The sequence below is a fragment of the Oryctolagus cuniculus genome, assembly GCF_964237555.1.
Source record: "Oryctolagus cuniculus chromosome 16 unlocalized genomic scaffold, mOryCun1.1 SUPER_16_unloc_1, whole genome shotgun sequence".
Classification (NCBI taxonomy): Eukaryota; Metazoa; Chordata; class Mammalia; order Lagomorpha; family Leporidae; genus Oryctolagus; species Oryctolagus cuniculus.
Window position 1 is genome coordinate 79,310 of NW_027208201.1, and position 17,678 is coordinate 96,987.

General features: G+C 39.7%; 1 pseudogene; it reads left to right on the forward strand.

Moving 5' to 3' along the window:
* Positions 1-940: 940 nt before the first annotated feature.
* LOC138843141 (vomeronasal type-2 receptor 116-like) lies at positions 941-12,144 on the forward strand (annotated as a pseudogene).
* The last annotated feature ends 5,534 nt before the right edge of the window (positions 12,145-17,678 follow it).

Genomic DNA, 17,678 nt, shown 5'->3' on the forward strand with positions numbered 1-17,678 from the left:
TGTACCAGTTCCAGTACTGGCTGCTCCATTTCTGATCCAGCTCTACCATGATCTTAGAAAGCAGTGGAACCTGGCTGAAGTGCTTGGTCCCCTGTAACTGGCTGGGAAATCCAGAAGAAGCTCTGGCTCCCCACTTTGAATTGGCTCAGCTCCAGCCATTGTGGCCATTTGGAGAGTGACCTGGGGGATGGAAAACTCTCTCTCTCTCTCTCTCTCTCTCTCTCTCTCTCTCTCTCTCTCTTTCTCTCTCTCTCTCATTTTCTCTCTGTTTTTCTCTCTGTCTCACTCACATTCACCCTCTCCCTTTGCCTTTCAAAATGAAATCCTTGAGAACAAAAACTGTTATAGCCAATGGAACAGATGTGAGGTGGTCACTCTAAGTTTACTGATGATTAGCACCTTTGATAAGGCCTTTTGCTCATTTATCTCTGCAGAATGTCTGTTCAATTGCTATACCCATTGTTGATGATATTATTATTGTTCCTTCTGCTTTTTAAAATATAAGTTGTAAACATGTTTCTGAAAGAATGTGTGGCTCTATTCTCCCAATTTCTATCAGGTGTTTGACTCTTGAAAGCTCTCCCTCCAGTTATGCAAACATGGCCCAGGCCACTGAATGCAGTCTGATCCCCCCACCTTCCCCAAGCTGTTGCTTTCTCTGGCTCTGGGCTCCTGGGATTATGTGTGTCCTTGATTGTACTGCACATCTGCACCTTCCACACTGATCCACAACATTCTTCTTCCTTCCATAGAATTCCAACTGCACTTTTCTCTCTAACTCTCCCCTGAGAATGTATTTCTTCCACTTTTACTTTTTATACTCCTAAACTAGAAGAGTATTCCCTTCCCTCTCAGCCATCTTGGACTCCCCCAGTAATCAACAGTGTTAATCCTAGGTAAGATGAATAATGGTGCAGGGTCTTAGTCCACCCAAACAAGGATGAACTGGGAACAAGGAAAGGTAAGTGCACCACTTGCCCGTTTCCCAGCCTTATGATCCCAGAGACAATCAGATGCAGCGGGGAGCCAAGTCAAGCAAGAACTCCTTTATTGTGCACATAACAAACCCTTTTAAAGCACAAAACTGCAGAGTCATTGGGGCAGGGCATAAGAACTAACCAATCACTTAAAGGTCATTTTATGGGGTGATTTTTACAGGACTAGCCATATGTCTGTACACTCATGATCAGTTGTCACTTCTCCTGATGTTGTGTGGCCAATTAGCTTTGGTGGTAAACAACTTTGGGTTCCACCCACCTTACTTCCTTTGGGTGTCATCTTTGAATTGAACCACTTATCTAATTTCCCTACAAAATGGTAGAAACAGATTCTTGGTAGATTATCATATGTGGCAAAATTAGCAAGGTACTATGTATTGTTATATTCAGAGGAGTTGCATCAGATGAAGTATGGCTGGAAAATGCATGATGTGGGGATTCTTGGGTGGGACATAATGAAGAACAGTTAACAAAAATGCACCATTGTAGGCTTTACATACCAGCATAACTAATTTGGAGCTACTGAGAATTGACACAGTGAGTGCTATGTGCTAGAGCACTTCTGTGTTGTGGATTTGCTTTATTTCTTTTTCTGCTTGCTATGACATTATTCTTGCAGTGGGCTTATAGTGATTTCTACTTTTGATTTGAAGTGTGTTGAGCCTGAGAAGATAGTTCAGGATAAAGTCCATTGGAGACAGTGTTCCTGATGCAGACTGAGTGTAAGTTCATGTGGGTGTTCCCTATACACACAGAGAACTCTGTACTTACCAACTCAAATGTCCACTTGCTTTCATTTTTGGAAATTGTTGTATAGTGAGCTAAATGTTATTAGACTTCAAAAGAAATTACAAAAAGTCTAAAATAGAAAAATATTATTAACTTTTAAGGTAGTGTTGCTAAAGTTAAAGTTAGACAGAAATGTATAATCTCAGATTTTTATACTTTTATGCAATTAGCGTATATATTTCCGTGTAAGACTGAAATTCTGCATTTGAGGCATTCATCCCAAGCTATAAAAATATCAAATTCAGCATTAAGAATGCAGAAGATAGGCCTGTGCTGTGAGTCACTAGGCTAAGCCTCCACCTGCGGCCCTGGTACTCCGGGCTCTAGTCCCGGTTGGGGCACCGGTTCTGTCAGGGTTGCTCCTCTTCCAGTCCAACTCTCGGCTGTGGCCTGGGAAGGCAGTGGAGGATGGCCCACGTGCTTGGGTGCCTGCACCCACATGGGAGACCAGGAGGAAACACCTGGCTCCTAGCTTCGGATCCACACAGCACACTGACCGTAACGGCCATTTGTGGAGTGAACCAATGGAAGGAAGTCCTTTCTCTCTGTCACTTTCTTTCACTGTCTTACTCTGCCATTCAAAAAAAATGAATGCAGAAGATAAAAAGTGATGAATATGAGGGAAATAGTTAAGCAAAAAAATAATGGATATATATTGATGAAATTCGTGCATGTTTGGTTCATAACACACATTGTCCATGAATATTCTGAAGTCTACATTCTGGCTGGTATTTTCAGATTTATAGCAAAAAGTGAGAAGTACTCAAAAAGTCCTGAATTCTCATGAGTGCATCAACCAAGGTTGTAAGTGCAAAAACAGATCAGCATGGGATTACCATGGTTAACAGCACCGTGGAAGGGTTTCATGCTTTACAAATAAAGATGAAGTGATTTGACATCCTGAATGGGAACTTCTGAATTCAGGGTGATTACTGGTCCCACAGTGATTGAAAATCACATGTCCTAGTGGGTATCTCTATAAACAGGATTGATTTGGGGTCTGTGTGGCATCGAGAAAATGTGTGGTTGCCTGTTGCTATTTAGGTCTTTGAATTCTTTGACACTAGAGATTTCTGGTCTGAAACCCAACTGAGAACCTCACTTGATGCCTCCCTTCATGCCCTCTGATGCAGTCCCAGTACATAATTGCCAAAAGTTCATGGAGTGGTTTATTGACAAAGCCCTTGGACCAAATATAACTAACAGGTGTTATGCCCTTGAGTCTTTGTATCCATGGACTTGGAGGAACTCCTGGCACCTGGGTGAAGAGCATGATTCACAAACATGTTTTTCTTCTTGTGTTTTTCACCAGGACAGAAGGCCTGAGCTTCAGAGCCTCAGGGCAGGAAGGGTTTCTGGTTCCCCCATGTCCACCAGTGGACAGCTGGTGGAAAGAGGTCAGATGGAGCAGTATTAAAGCGGCTTGTTTCAGGCAATCACACACACCCAGACACACACACACACACACATGCATGCTATATATATGCACCTGCATAACCCTGCATGTTCCACTGCAATTGTGTCCTAGGGTTTTTCACAGACTTCAAAGATGTTTCCTTTGATTTTTCTGTTGTTCTTTCTGCAGCTGTATTGCCTTTTGACATGTCGTGATGATCGCTACTGCTTTTACCACATGAAACAGAGTTTTTACAAGGATGGAGATGTTGAGATTGCTGCCTTTTTCCCCATTTACAGATACTTCATTGATAGAATCATGAATAATTCAAAAAATAATGTAGCATTCAGAGGGTTAGTTCTCTTTGTCATAATCATTTCCCTTGATTTGCATAACAGCTCCTTGTTATTTGGTCTGCTAATGATTGATAAATGCATTCTGTGTTCCTGCCCTGTGCATCCTCTGTCCATCCTAAAAATTGCTGATAGTTAGTGTGGGGTCAAGAGAAAGACATTTCTTCTTGCCTGGCATCTTTAATGGTTCAGGAAATGTTACCTCATAGGAGGAGGGAGAGTCTGGTTGCTATCTTTTTGTCATTCCCTATCCATGTTCATCAGCTCAGGGGCCAATTGTGCCTCAGTAGCAGATTGTTAGAGAACCCATGCATTGAAATGAACAAATCTGAGTTAGATGAGCTCTTCCACATGTGCTCACAATGTTTTCTAATATGTGCTAGATTTGGGATCATAAGAACACGTCATTTCTTCTACAGTCATAAAGGAGAAAAGAAATTCAAGAAAGTAAGTTTTTATTAGATAAAAGAAATATCAGGGCAACACCTTTGCACAAATAAAATAATAATTAAATTTTAACAATGAATATACCCATAAAAATTTTAATGGTTGTAATTGACAACATTGATGATGTGTCCATGATTCTATCATTTTCTCAGCAAAATACCTTTCAGATGGGGTTTTATCTGCTCCTGCTCCTCTTTCAGATACTTTCTTTTTGTAGCTAAATATAAATGTGTCATTATACATATACATATATATATATATATTCAAATTTCATTCCAACACAATATACTGTCTTTTAGGACAGCGTGATACAACTAATTAAGTATTTTAGGCATTTGTCCAAAGATCTCTCCTGAAAATATCTAATGGATACTAGCTTGTTATAATGATATTATTCACTTCACATTGATATTTATAAATTCACCTAATATTATATGTGCACATGGTATCTCATTTATAAATATTTATCCATTATTAGCAGCAGTATTCTCCATGTTTTTGCATACAGCACACCATTTAAATGTTCTCTGAAATGATAGAGACCAGGAGGTAGTGAATTTCCAGTACCAGGAAAAGATGCTATGAATAGAGCCCAGGTTCCTCCAAGATGTATGCCATGCAAATGGGAGATCAAAATTAAATCTTAGCAAACCCAGTAGAAAGTACCTGTATTGGTGATACTTGGGAAAAAAAGCAACACTTAATTATCAATAGACACTATACCCTGCAATGTTAGATTCATAAAATTTACAACATAAAATAACTACTGATAAACTGTTCTTAGAGACAAGAAACAGAGCACTAAACAGACCAAAAGGGAAGCTCTCAAAAAGCCCAGTGTGTCAAAGATTGTTCTAGATATTTTGGTGCTGGCAGGAGCTGGTGAACAAAATGAGAGGATGGGGAACTGATGGAAGTGTAGAAGAATGAGGAGAGGAGCAGAGATATATGAAATACAAAACTGAACATTATTTGATTCATTTAGCAAGGTCTTTCATTTTTCCTCATTCTACATACAAAGTACGAATGAAATATTTGATAACACATATTTGTAGCAACTGTATATATCAAACAATATATATATATAAAGCAACTGTATACATGATTATAGAACACCTATATATAAATAGAGAGAATATGTGTATAATATACATAGATGCATATTACGTTTCACCATGAACCAAGAAATAAAAAACTGTCACTTCCTCTGGAGCACAGAATGACCCTTAGCAAGCATTGTACGTGACCTAGTCTATTCATCAAGACTCAACACAAAGGACATCTGAAATAAATACAAAGGGCTCCACATTTATATTTTTTGTGACATGTCAGATCCCAGAAAGGAGAAATGCATCATGCTCATTGAATGGAAGGCTATTTATGTTGAATTCTGTAGGAAAAACTGAGTGAAGAAGGTCTGTTTGAAGTAAACGCTGATACCACTGGTCATGATTTACTTTAACATATGCTTAGTGTTCTAAATAAATCCATAACTGTCTTAGTTGTAAAGTGCCACAGGTCTCACAGCCCAGTGTTTCAAGTCCACCTACTGAGTGTTTCAGGCTTCTCTAAAGTGCCCCTACTTTTTCACTGCTTTCCATCTTTCAAGCTCTGAATCTGATTTCATTTTCCTGGCTTGAGATGGTGGTTGATGGCTAAATTTGATGGGGAAGTGATTTTTCAGGATTAATTCCAGATTTTCATCTGCGATTCAGTGCTCTGACAGCATCCCTATTGCTGATCACATAGCCTTCAGTTGAGTTACTCTCTTTGCCCATTACAACCTGCAGCCTTACGGTCATATGACTCCTGTTTTAAGAAGTGTTTAATGATTTGAAAAGATGAAGAATCATTGCGGTTTGTGATTATAGGAAACATTTATAGTAGCAATACTCACGATGATGTGCTTTTCCTTATCATGCTTTCTTTGACAACTGCAATGTTCTTCCTAGGTGTCAATGAACTTTAGAGAAATCATTCCAGAGCCTATTTATTATTTAGGTTAGATATCAAATAAAAAATGTAAAAGAGGTAGGTGTTGCCAGAGATGATTTAAATCCAAATGCATGGTCAGCCATGTGAAAACATGCCCAAGATTATGGTGTAACAGCAGATCTTATATTTCAGAATAATTTAATCTGGGAGACCAAGATCTAGGGAGTAGCAGTTTGGTTCTGAGGTGGACATATGTCCTGCAAATATGGCAGTCTTCACACTCTCTCCTTAGCAAATGTACAGAGAAGGATTAGAACATATGAATTTTTGGCCATGGACATCCATTACAGTAATTACAGTAGAATTGATGATAATCTGGATTGGAGGCTTTTCCCTTAAAGATCCTTGTGCATTTCATACAGATTTCAGTCTAAAAACTACCAGTATGTTCTGGCCTTGGTTTTCACTACTGAGGAGATCAACAAGAATCCACATCTTTTACCCAATATGACATTGGGATTTGATCTCTATAATATCATGCACAGTGACATGATGGTGATGTAGAATCCTTTCATCTGGATTGCGGGACTGGAAAAGGACATTCCTAATTACACGTGTAGGAAACAGAGCAAGTCTGTAGCTGTAATATCAGGAAGAAGCATTGCTATCCAAATGGGGACACTGCTAGAACTCTACAAAATTCCACAGGTGAGTGTGCAAGGGAAAGAGAAGGAAAAAGAACATCAATTTAGGTCCCTTATTCGACCCAAAAATTTAAGCAACAGTGACCTTATATATTTGCCACAGGGGGTGATCTAAAGAGAAGGCATGCAAAGGATTGGTGGATTAATGACATTTATTCTGAAGCAGAGGTGTGGATGAGTTAAAATGAGAAGTGGTTATGTCAACTTGTGAAGCTAATGACTCATGAACTAGGAAGATCTCATGTAGTGGGAGAAAAGAAAAATGAAATATTCTAAAATCTTCTGACACTTCCATCGTTTCCTTAATTTCTTCAGGAATAAGATTGTACACTGTAGCAATAACCTTACACAGATTTCCTGCATTTTCCCTTAGCTGACTCTTGGGTCTTTTGAACCTCCTCTGAGTGACAGTGGTCAGTTTCCTTCCCTCTATCAGATGGCCCCCAAAGACACTTCCCTGGCCCGTGGCATGGTCTCCCTGATGCTTCATTTCAGCTGGACCTGGGTGGGTTTGGCCATATCAGACCTCCCAAAAGGTATTCAGTTTATGTCCAATTTGAAAGTTGAGATGCAGAAGAATGGCATCTGTGTAGACTTTGTGGAACTGATCCCAGCCACTGAGAAGTCACATTCTTCAGTCCACTGGCCGTATCACAATCAGATCATAAAATCTTCAGCAAATGTGGTGATTCTTTTCTGTGACACTGATTCCCTCATAGGCATCAGCTTTCCAACATGGGAACATGTAATGACATGGAAAGTCTGGGTCACCACCTCACAATGGGATTTTGCCAGTCCTGAGGGACATTTCCTGCTCCACTCATTCCATGGGACTCTCATTTTTCCACACCACCATAGGGAGATTTTTGGTTTCAAAAAATTTCTTCGGACAGCTAACCCTTCCAAATACCCAGAAGATTTTTACCTCTCTACATTCTGGTCATTGGCTTTTGATTGCTCAGTTTCTGGGGTATCCTGCAACACCTTGCAGAAGTGTCCACTGAATGCCTCCTTGGAATCATTGCCTCCGAATCATTTTGATATGACCATGAGTGATGGGAGTTACAACATATACAATGCTGTGTATGCTGTGGCCCTCAGCGTACTGAGATGCTTCTACAAGAGTTAGAAATGCAGCCAGGAAACAATGGGGCAAAGGTGGCATTTTCTTCCTGGCAGGTAATTTGGTTTCTATTGCATGACATGTACTCCTGGAGTGATCCACTTAAGAACTTCTGTAGGTGTTCAAACCAAGTAGCTTGTGATCCTTTCTCCAAAACACCAGAAATCATGCAGTTGTTTCAGTTTCTAAGATATAAATCTTCCCCCTTCGTTTAGTTTGCCATCAGCAACAAGGTTCCATTGACTACTGGGATGTAATTGTGAATAAGGATCAGTATGTGTGTTAAAAAGAATGCAAGAGTCTCTCCATTTAATGTTTATATGTGAAATATGTAGATGTTGTCTCTGTTTTCAAACTCAGCAGTAGGAGAATTCCTCTTTCAGTGTCAGATAGTGCTCAGTAGTTTCTGGATCCTGGAGATCATGATCTCATGTAATTTTCACACATTTGTATGTGGGTAACTTCATTTTGCTGTTTGTTGCCATATGTACATGGAGAAAATAATAGAGTGTGTGTAGCTTTTGTTTGAATCTCACACCTAGTGATTTTTGGTTGTCCTTGTTTTTCAATGAAAATGACTGAAATCCAAGTTACTGTGATATAGTTCTCTATCAGGTTTCCTTTTTTGGCTTCATTGGGTTGCTACAATAATGCTCCTATGTGTAGTTGTGATTACAAAGATGCTTTCTCTAACTTGAGTTTGTTGTACAAATTCTTAGGCAGTCTCATGAAAGGATGACACATTTCTTTTAGCTGCACCTGTTTCTCAAGCACCTCCAATTTGCCAATCCTGCTGGTGACATAGTGAACTTGAATCAAAAGAGAAAATTGGATGCTGAGTATGATATTCTCAACTTGTGAAACTTTCCAAAAGGTATTGGATGTAAGGTGAAAATAGGACAGTTTTCTCCACATGAGCAACTGTTGTCTCTCTCTGAGGATGTAATAGAGTGGGCCACAGGAATTACAGAGGTAAGTTGTTCCTAACTTAAAGTTCACACTACACATTGTTACCCACAATTGGTTTGGTGTTTTGTGTCACATGGTTTCATAAAAAGACCTTTACAGACATTAATCCACTCCCCTTCCCAACTATGTATGTTTCTTTTGTTCATGGTGTCTGAGGAAGGATAATAAACACATTTGTTCATCCACTTGTTTGAGTCTATTTCATGGCACAGAGTCAATATGGCATGCAATCAGTGTATTAGAAACAGGTACTTACAATTTAAGTGCATAAATTGTCCAGGACTAAATACCCTACTTTGAGCTTAGGTAACAGTCCCAACTGTGACCCATATTCATCTGATTTTTCTCAGATGCCACGCTCGGTCTGCAGTGAGAGTTGTAGCCCTGGATTCAGGAAAACCCATTTGAAGGTAAAGCCTACCTGTTGTTGTGCACACCTTGTTCAGAGAATGAGATTTCCAACCAAACAGGTAAGTCAGTGCCTGTTTCATGGTGAAGTTAACACCTGTCCCATAAATCTTCATCTTTGACAAAATAACAAAAAGAAGTGGTATGTGACTAATGAGAAAATTCTTCCTACCTTTAGGTAGTAATTAATCCTTTTCATCCATAATAGTTTCCAAAAGTATATAGTTCTCTTTCTCTGTCATGTCTTTTTATGAATTGGAACTTAATGTAAAGTAGCCTTCATAAAAGGGTTCTGGAAGGATTCCCTACTTTTTGATTGTTTTGAATAGTTTGAAAAGAATTGGGATTTGTTCTTCTTTAAATGCCTGGAAGAATTCATCAGTGAAGCCACCGGGACATGGGATTTTCTTTTTTGGGAGTGTCTTTATTACTGATTCCATCTCCGTCTTGGTTATTTGTCTGTTTAGGTGTTCTATTTCCTCATGATTCAATTTAGGTAGGTTTTATGCATCCAGGAATCTATCCATTTCTTCTAGGATTCCTGATTTGTGGGCATACAGTTCTTTGTAGTAATTCTTGATGACTTTTTTTCTCAGTGGTGTCTCTCGTTACATTGCCTTTTTCATCTCTGACTTGCTGATTTGGTTCTTGTCAGTGTTTTTTAAAGAGGCTCCATTATGCTTAAATTGGTGCACACAATATAATTCAGTTTATTAGTCCATGAAATACTAGTGATAGTAATTAGCATTACTGCATAAAAATAAATCAACAGAGATCTGTGATTTGTAAACAAGGAGCTAAAATAACCCATGGAATGCAAAAAAGAACACTTTTAAACCCTAAAGGTTATTTTCAGATTGCTTAAGAATTATGAAAATTTTGAGTGAAGGTTGGAAACAAAGTTGAGGTAAGAATGTTTACTACAACTTGTGCTAGAAATTACCCAGGAGGCACTGCTCTGTGCATATTATTTTCTTAAAAGATTTCTTAGTTTATTTGAAAGCCGGGGTTAAAGAGAAGCAGAGAAAGAGAGAGTGGGGTCTCCATATGCTGGTTCACTCCCCAGATGGCCACAATGCCTGGAGCTCTGAAATCCAAAGCCAGGAGCCAAGAGCTCTTTCAGGTCTCCCATGCAGGTGCAAGGGCCCAAGTGCTTGGGTCCTTTTCCACTGTTTTCCCAGGCCATAGCTGAGAGCTAGATTGGAAGAGGAGCAGCAGTTACTAGAATTGGCACCCATTGTTTATGCTGAGGCCACAGAAAGTGGATTAACCTACTGTGCCACAACTCTGGCCATTGCTCCATTTCTGATCTACCTCTCTGCTGATGGCCTGGAAAACCAGTGGAGGAGAAGCCAAGAGCTTGAGCCCCTGTACCCAATTGGGAGATCAGGAAGAAGCCCCTGGCTCCTGGCCATAGATCAGCTCATCTCTGGCTATTGTGGCCATGTAGGCTGTGAACTAGCAGATGGAAGAGTTCCCACTTTCTCCATGTCATTCTTCCTCAATCTGTAACATGGCAATCCAAACAAATTAAATCAATCAAACAATAAATATATCTTTCATTACAAATTTTGTGAACTGTGGGTTGTTATTAGGCCATGAATATAGGAAATGAATTGCATCATTAAAGTAATGGTTGAGGGAGGGTGCTTGCTCTTGTTCAAAGCGAGAATGCATCAGGAATGTGCCATGTAGAAAGGCAGATTAGCCCTCAAGACACATGGATTCCTCTGGATCATCACTTTCCAATCTAAAGAAACCATGGACAATGAATTCATGATGTTACAAATGACACAGATTAAGGTATTGCTTAAAGCATCATGAATATGTTCAGAGCACAAACCTTAAGGCTTCATTAGGAGAAAAAGGCAATGTACCCAACAGTATGTAAGATAAAATAGGGAGATGAAGTAATAGCAGTCTGGCTAATATGGGAAAGATGGGCATAATTAATTGCAAGTGATTTATGTTTCCTCTCTTCAAAAACAATAAGGAGATATTGCTTAAATCTACTCAGGTATTTAGAAGGTCCTTGTGAATCAGAAATAACTGAACTTGGGATGATGTTATTGTACATTTCTCACCAGATATAGACCAGTGTGTGAAGTGTCCAGATCATCAGTATGCCAACAAAGAGTGAGACCAGTGCTTCCACAAAATGGTGACGTTTCTGTCTTTTGAAGAGCCCCTGGGGATGACCCTCGTCTGCACAGCTCTGTGCTTCTCTGTGCTCACTGCTGCGGTTCTTGGTGTCTTTTTGAAGCACCAAGACACTCCCATTGTCAAGGCCAACAATCATAGTCTCAGCTACATCCTGCTATTCACCCTCATCTTCTGCTTCCTCTGCTCCTTACTGTTTATTGGACAGCCCAACACAACCACCTGTGTCCTCCAGCAGACCACATTTGGAATGCTGTTCACTGTGTCTGTTTCCACTGCCCTGACCAAAACTATCACTGTGCTTCTGGCCTTCAAGGTCACTGCCCCAGGGAGAAGGATGAGACACTGGCTGATATCAGGGGTACCTAAATCCATTATACCCATCTGCTCCCTGATCCAACTGGCTCTCTGTGGCTTCTGGCTTGGGACTTCTCCTCCCTTTATTGACACAGATGCTCACTCTGAGCATGGCCACATCATCCTGGTGTGCAACAAGGGCTCCGTCACTGCCTTCTACTGTGTCCTGGTCTACCTGGGTTCCTTGGCTCTGGGGAGCTGCACTGTGGCTTTCCTAGCCAGGAATCTGCCTGACAAGTTCAATGAAGCCAAGTTCTTGACGTTCAGCATGCTGGTGTTCTGCAGTGTCTGGGTGACCTTCCTGCCTGTCTACCACAGCACCAAGGGGAAGGTCATGGTGGCTGTGGAGGTCTTCTCCATCTTGTGCTCCAGTGCAGGGCTCCTGGGCTGCATCTTTGTCCCCAAGTGCTACATTATTCTCCTAAGACCTGAGAAGAATGCTTTGAAAGGATTAATGGATAGAATAGTTCCCAAGGAAACAGATATTCTGAAGAGTAGCTCTTAAGGCTTTTTTAGTTTTCAATGGTTAGAAACTAAAATTTATAAAACTGATCTTGCACTCTGTTGTTAAAAAATAAGTTGCAGAATATACCCCCTTATGAACAATTCATATTTTCCTTAAAATGTTTTTGTTGAGGGACCAATTCACAGAAAAGAAAGGGAGAGTTTTAACAACCTTCCATCTGGTGATAGACTGTAAAGATACCTGCAGTGGCCCAACACTGGTTCATGCCAAAGCAAGATTAATTCAGGTGTGCATGTGAGTGTCAGGGATGACATTTTCCACTGCTTTTTCTGGATTATTAACAGGGAGCTGAATTGCAAGTGGAGCAGCCAGGATATGAACAGGTACCCACATGGGATGTCGGGATTACGGGTGTAGTTATATGCACTACACCCCTCACTGCTGCCAGTCCTCCTCTCTTCTTCAAAATAATACTGTGTACAAATTTCTTAGGCTGGGTTTTATGATCACAAACACAATCCCATCTCAGATAAAGGCTCTCCTTGAAACTTTTCATTTCTGTTTTTTTTATTGTCAGCTGGTTGGCATTGTAATATTCATATTTAATAAAATAAGTTACATGTTCATTTGCTGTTTTTGTTTATTACTGTCTACATTAAAGTCAGCTTTATAAGAGAGTTTGAATATTTTCAGTGCAACCATTATACATGTGAAATCATTTTAATCTGTATAATGAATTGTCCAGAAACTCCTTAATTATATATCCTTTCATATAGACTTGAAAGGATATGATCATCACACACCAGGTTTTCATATGTGGATGTGTTTCTTCAAGCTTCTTTTCCATCTGTTTATTCCTGTTTATTATTTATTTTGGCTTTAGATATACTTTTGCCAATACCAAACATGAAAAAGCATTTTTTACATACCAAGCAGAAAATAATTCAACAAAGTAACAGCTTTAAACTGAAGTAATGTCATTTGGACATTTCGCTCTGTTGTGTGACCATCCTCTATGTCATATTTTAAAATATTTTAATCACTACAAATCAAATTTCTTATCAGCTAATGGTTTTACTCTCAGTTCCTTCCCTTGCCATTCACACAACCACCAATCTGTATCTGTTTCCATGGATTTTATGGTCCTGATTGTTTTCTACAAAATAATGATCAGACTCCTTGGATTTAGGTGACCTTTAGTTTTGCATGGTGTATTCAATGGCCATCTACATTATTGCAGATATCTATATTTTTTCATGACGAACTGATAATTCCTTGTAGTTAGTCATTGAATTTTTTTTTTTCCAGTTAACCATACACTGACTTGCATGTTGTGGAGACAAACTCTGATGTACAAGAGCATTTTGTGTATTTTTTAATTTTTGAATGTACTATTAGGTGTGAAATGTTTTGGCCATAATTAATTTTATGTCGGATTTGCTAAGGAGGTGACATATCAAATGTGTTGTAACTTTCTCACTATCATGGTTTGAAGGTTCCAAATTCCCTATGTCATCTCCATCATTTGAAAAGTTTTGAAATTTTTTGTAGCCATGGAGTGGATGTGAGGTGCAGGCTCCTACTGGTGTAGAATGGTTTGTCCATGCTTATTTCAGATTAGCATCCTTTGTAATGCCCTCTGGTCATATATGTATCTGTGCAGAAATATCCATCATGTCCTATTCCCATTGTTCATGAATTACTTATACTTTGTTGTTACTTCTGCATTTTAAAAAATATATTTTATTGTTTGCAAGTTACTCAATATGTTTATATTTCAAATTTTAGTTGAGGTATACATATCTCATGAATTACATATATACAAATGTAGGACCATAGTGATGTTTCCCACCTAACACTTCCTCCTGTCCGAAATCTCACACTTCTTCCTCCTCCCTCTCCTATTCCCACAGAATGGACAGTGTGAGAGAGAGACAGAGAGAAAGCTCTTCCTTTGCCGTTGATTCACCAATTAATGGCCACTGCAGCTGGCGCACTGGGGCCGGCGTGCTGGGACTGGCATACCACGCTGATCCGAAGCCAGGAGCCAGGTGCTTCTCCTGGTCTCCCATGTGAATGCAGGACCCAAGGACTTAGGCCATCCTCCACTGCACTCCCTGGCCACAGCAGAGAGCTGGACTGGAACAGGAGCAACTGGGACTGAATCCAGCGCCCCAACCGGGACTAGAACCTGGGGTGCTGGAACCACAGGTGGAGGATTAGCCTATTGAGCTGCAGTGCCGACTTCTAGTTTACTTTATACTCATTTGATTAAACCTACCATATGTAAAGTGTCCTATAAATGCTATGAATAAACCAACACAATTCCACAATAATGGATACAAAGGCTATAAAAAAACATGGGATCACAAATTATCAATTTCACTCCAATACATTACATTTTAGGCACTTGTTATGAAAGATAAGAGAACACATATGGTATGTGTCATTTTTGATACTGGCTGTTTTCTCTAAGTATCATGTTTTCCAGTTTCATCAATGTTGTTGCAAAAGACAGGATTTCTTTTTTTTTTCTTTTTTTTCTTTTTTTTTACTGCTGATTAATATTCTTAGAGTAAACATACCTTGGTTTTTTTGTCCAGTCATCAGTTGGTGGATATCTGGGTTGATTCCATATCTTAACTATTTTGAATTGAGCTGCAATGAACATGGGGGTACCAATGATGTTTTTTCATGCTGATTTCATTTGGTTTGTGTAAATTCCTAGGAGTCAGTTTGCTGGATCATATGGAAGATCTATATTCAGCCCTTATGGTCGATAATATCTTCCACAATGACTGCATCCATTTACATTCCCATCACCTGTGGATTAGGGTACCTTTTCCCCAAAATCCTCCCCAGCATAGGTTGTTTGTTGATTTCTCTCTGGGAGCCATTCTTATGGGTAAGGTGAAACCTCATTCTGGTTTCGATTTCATTTCCCTGATGGCTAGTGATCCTGAGCATTATTTCAAGTTCCTTTGGCCATTTCAGTTTCTGTTTTTTTGAAAAACCATGTTGAAGTCATTTCCCATTTCTCCCTGGATGTTTAGCTTGTTGTTGTTGAGCTTCTTTCACTCTTACAGGGATGTGGATAAGATATGGAGCAGCTGGGACTCCAGCCACCAACATGTAGAACACCAGCACTGCAAGTGGAAACTTAACATACACCACAGCGCAGCTCCAGTTTCCATGATTCTTAAAAGATAAGTGAAGAAGTACCAGATCAGACTGATTCCAACATCCTTTTGAGAGCCTTTTCCCTACTTGAGGCATCTTAAATTAAATGTCCCCATCCTCTCAAACACAGTAGTTGGTTCTTTATAGAATTACTTATTTCTCCCCAAACCCTCCAGCAGTGTCTTCAGCTCCAACAATCTGAGAAGCACATGGGTTGGAGATATCATAACTATATATGGTTGTCTCAGAACATAGCAACATTTCCTGAGTCACACTCAGTTGTATAGGATTAGCCATTAGCAGGTGTGTCTTCTAAAATCCAAGTCAGTTGGTATCTGAGTCCTTGTATTTTAAAACAATTGTGTATGTACGTGTGTGTGTAAAGGCATGATCACTGGAACTAAAATTCTATATTTTTGCATGCAAAAACTAACTCCTGAGTTAATGTGTCATTGCTATCTCTGATTAAAATTTCTATCATTCATAGCTAGATCATATGTTTATGTATTATCTGAATAGTATATTCTGTGCTGACTTGCCTTTCATAAGCTGTCTGTTCTATAATAGGCTTCTTTATTTAATTAAAAAGAAGTGCATTGTCATTGATTTTTACATTGAATGCAAAATTTGCCTGTTCTCATTTATAGTTCAATAATATCCTTAAGACAAATAAATCTATGTGTGTATAAAGGATAAAGGAAAACCAACGGCCAATCATTGCTTAGAGGCAACTCCTACCAAAACAGTCTTTCAGGCTTCCTGTACACACTCATGTTTATTTCTGCAAGGCCTCTGGTGTTCCCATGGAGATGCTTTCCATTATACATTGATGTTTCAGTTCACCCAGTCTTGAGTTGCAGCTGTCGACTGCTCTTAATGCCCAGGTCTCCCTTTATTTCATTTTTCTTTTTTTAACATTTATTTAATAAATATAAAGTACAACTTTTAGATTATAGTGGCTTTTCCCCCATAACCTCCCCCCCACCCCCTAGCCATCCCATCTCCCACTCCCTCACCCAACATATTCTTCATCAAGATTCATTTTCAATTATCTTTATAGATAGAAGATCAATTTAGTATACCCTAAGTAAAGATTTCAACTCTTTGAACCCACACAGAAACACAAAGTATAAAGTACTGTTTGAGTACTAGTTATACTGTTAATTCACATAGTTCAACACAATAATGACAGAGATCCTGCATGGGGAGTAAGTGCACAATGACTTCTGTTGTTGATTTAACAACTGACACTCTTATTAATGATGTCAGTAATCACTTGAGACTCTTGTCATGAGCTGCCAAGGCTATGGAAGCCTCTTGAGTTTGTCAACTCCTGTCTTATTTAGACAATGCCATAGTCAAAGTGGAAGTTCTCTCCTCTCTTCAGAGAAAGGTACCTCCTTCTATGATGGCCTGTTCTTTCTGCTGGGATCTCACTCACAGAGATTTTTCATTTAGGTCATTTTTTTTGCCACAGTGTCTTGGCTTTCCATGCCAGAAATACTCTCATGTGCTTTTTAGCCAGATCCTCATGACTTAAGGGCTGATTGTGAGGCCAGAGCTCTGTTTAGGACATCTGTCATTCTATGAGTCTGCTGTGTATCCTGCTTTCCATATTGGATTGTTCTCTCCTTTTTAATTCTATCAGTATTAGCAGTCAGGGTCAGTACCACCCTCAGGCACTAGAGGGTGTCAGAAGAAGAGGATGGATTTGGCCTTGCCTGCAGTACTGCAGTGAATGCATATGAGTGGGTTCAAGGTGGTTAAAAGGATCTTTCTTGTGGAACCTGAGGTCAGCTCCTCTGGAGTGACATCGCAGAGATCCACACATCAGCATAATGAATGCCTCCACAATGATCTTCAGGCCAAGTCAGGAGCCTCAGTACTGTGAGCACAGGTTTCTCAAGAGAGAACAGAGTCAGGAACCATGTTCTGTACAGGAATATGGTTCATGAGGCATGGGGAATGAGAAAAGGCCACACCCCACTTTTCTTCTTAGCACCATACACTGAAGATAAGGGGCTTTGTGTGCAGCCCAGAAGGGCCAAAATGCAAAGGAGCAACATGTGTTCGTGCCAGTGATTCTGTTGGCTCCTCACTGCTCTGCAGATTGGTGGTCCTTTTAGGTTCTCTCATAGGTTGTTAGACTTGAGCAGAGTTGGGTAGGTGACTGTGGGGATTCTCGTTGGGAATTGTGAGGAGGAAGATTCCGTCTGGCTTCTTCCCCACCATTTTTGTGAATCCTAGCAATCCTGTAATGTAAAATGATTCTAATGCACTTTGTCCCTCTTGGGCTGGAAATTTGCTTCTTACTTGAACAGTATATTGTGGAATTTTTTTTATTCTGGAATAGGAAGTCTTACCTCATGGAGACTCTAGCATTTGAAAAGGAA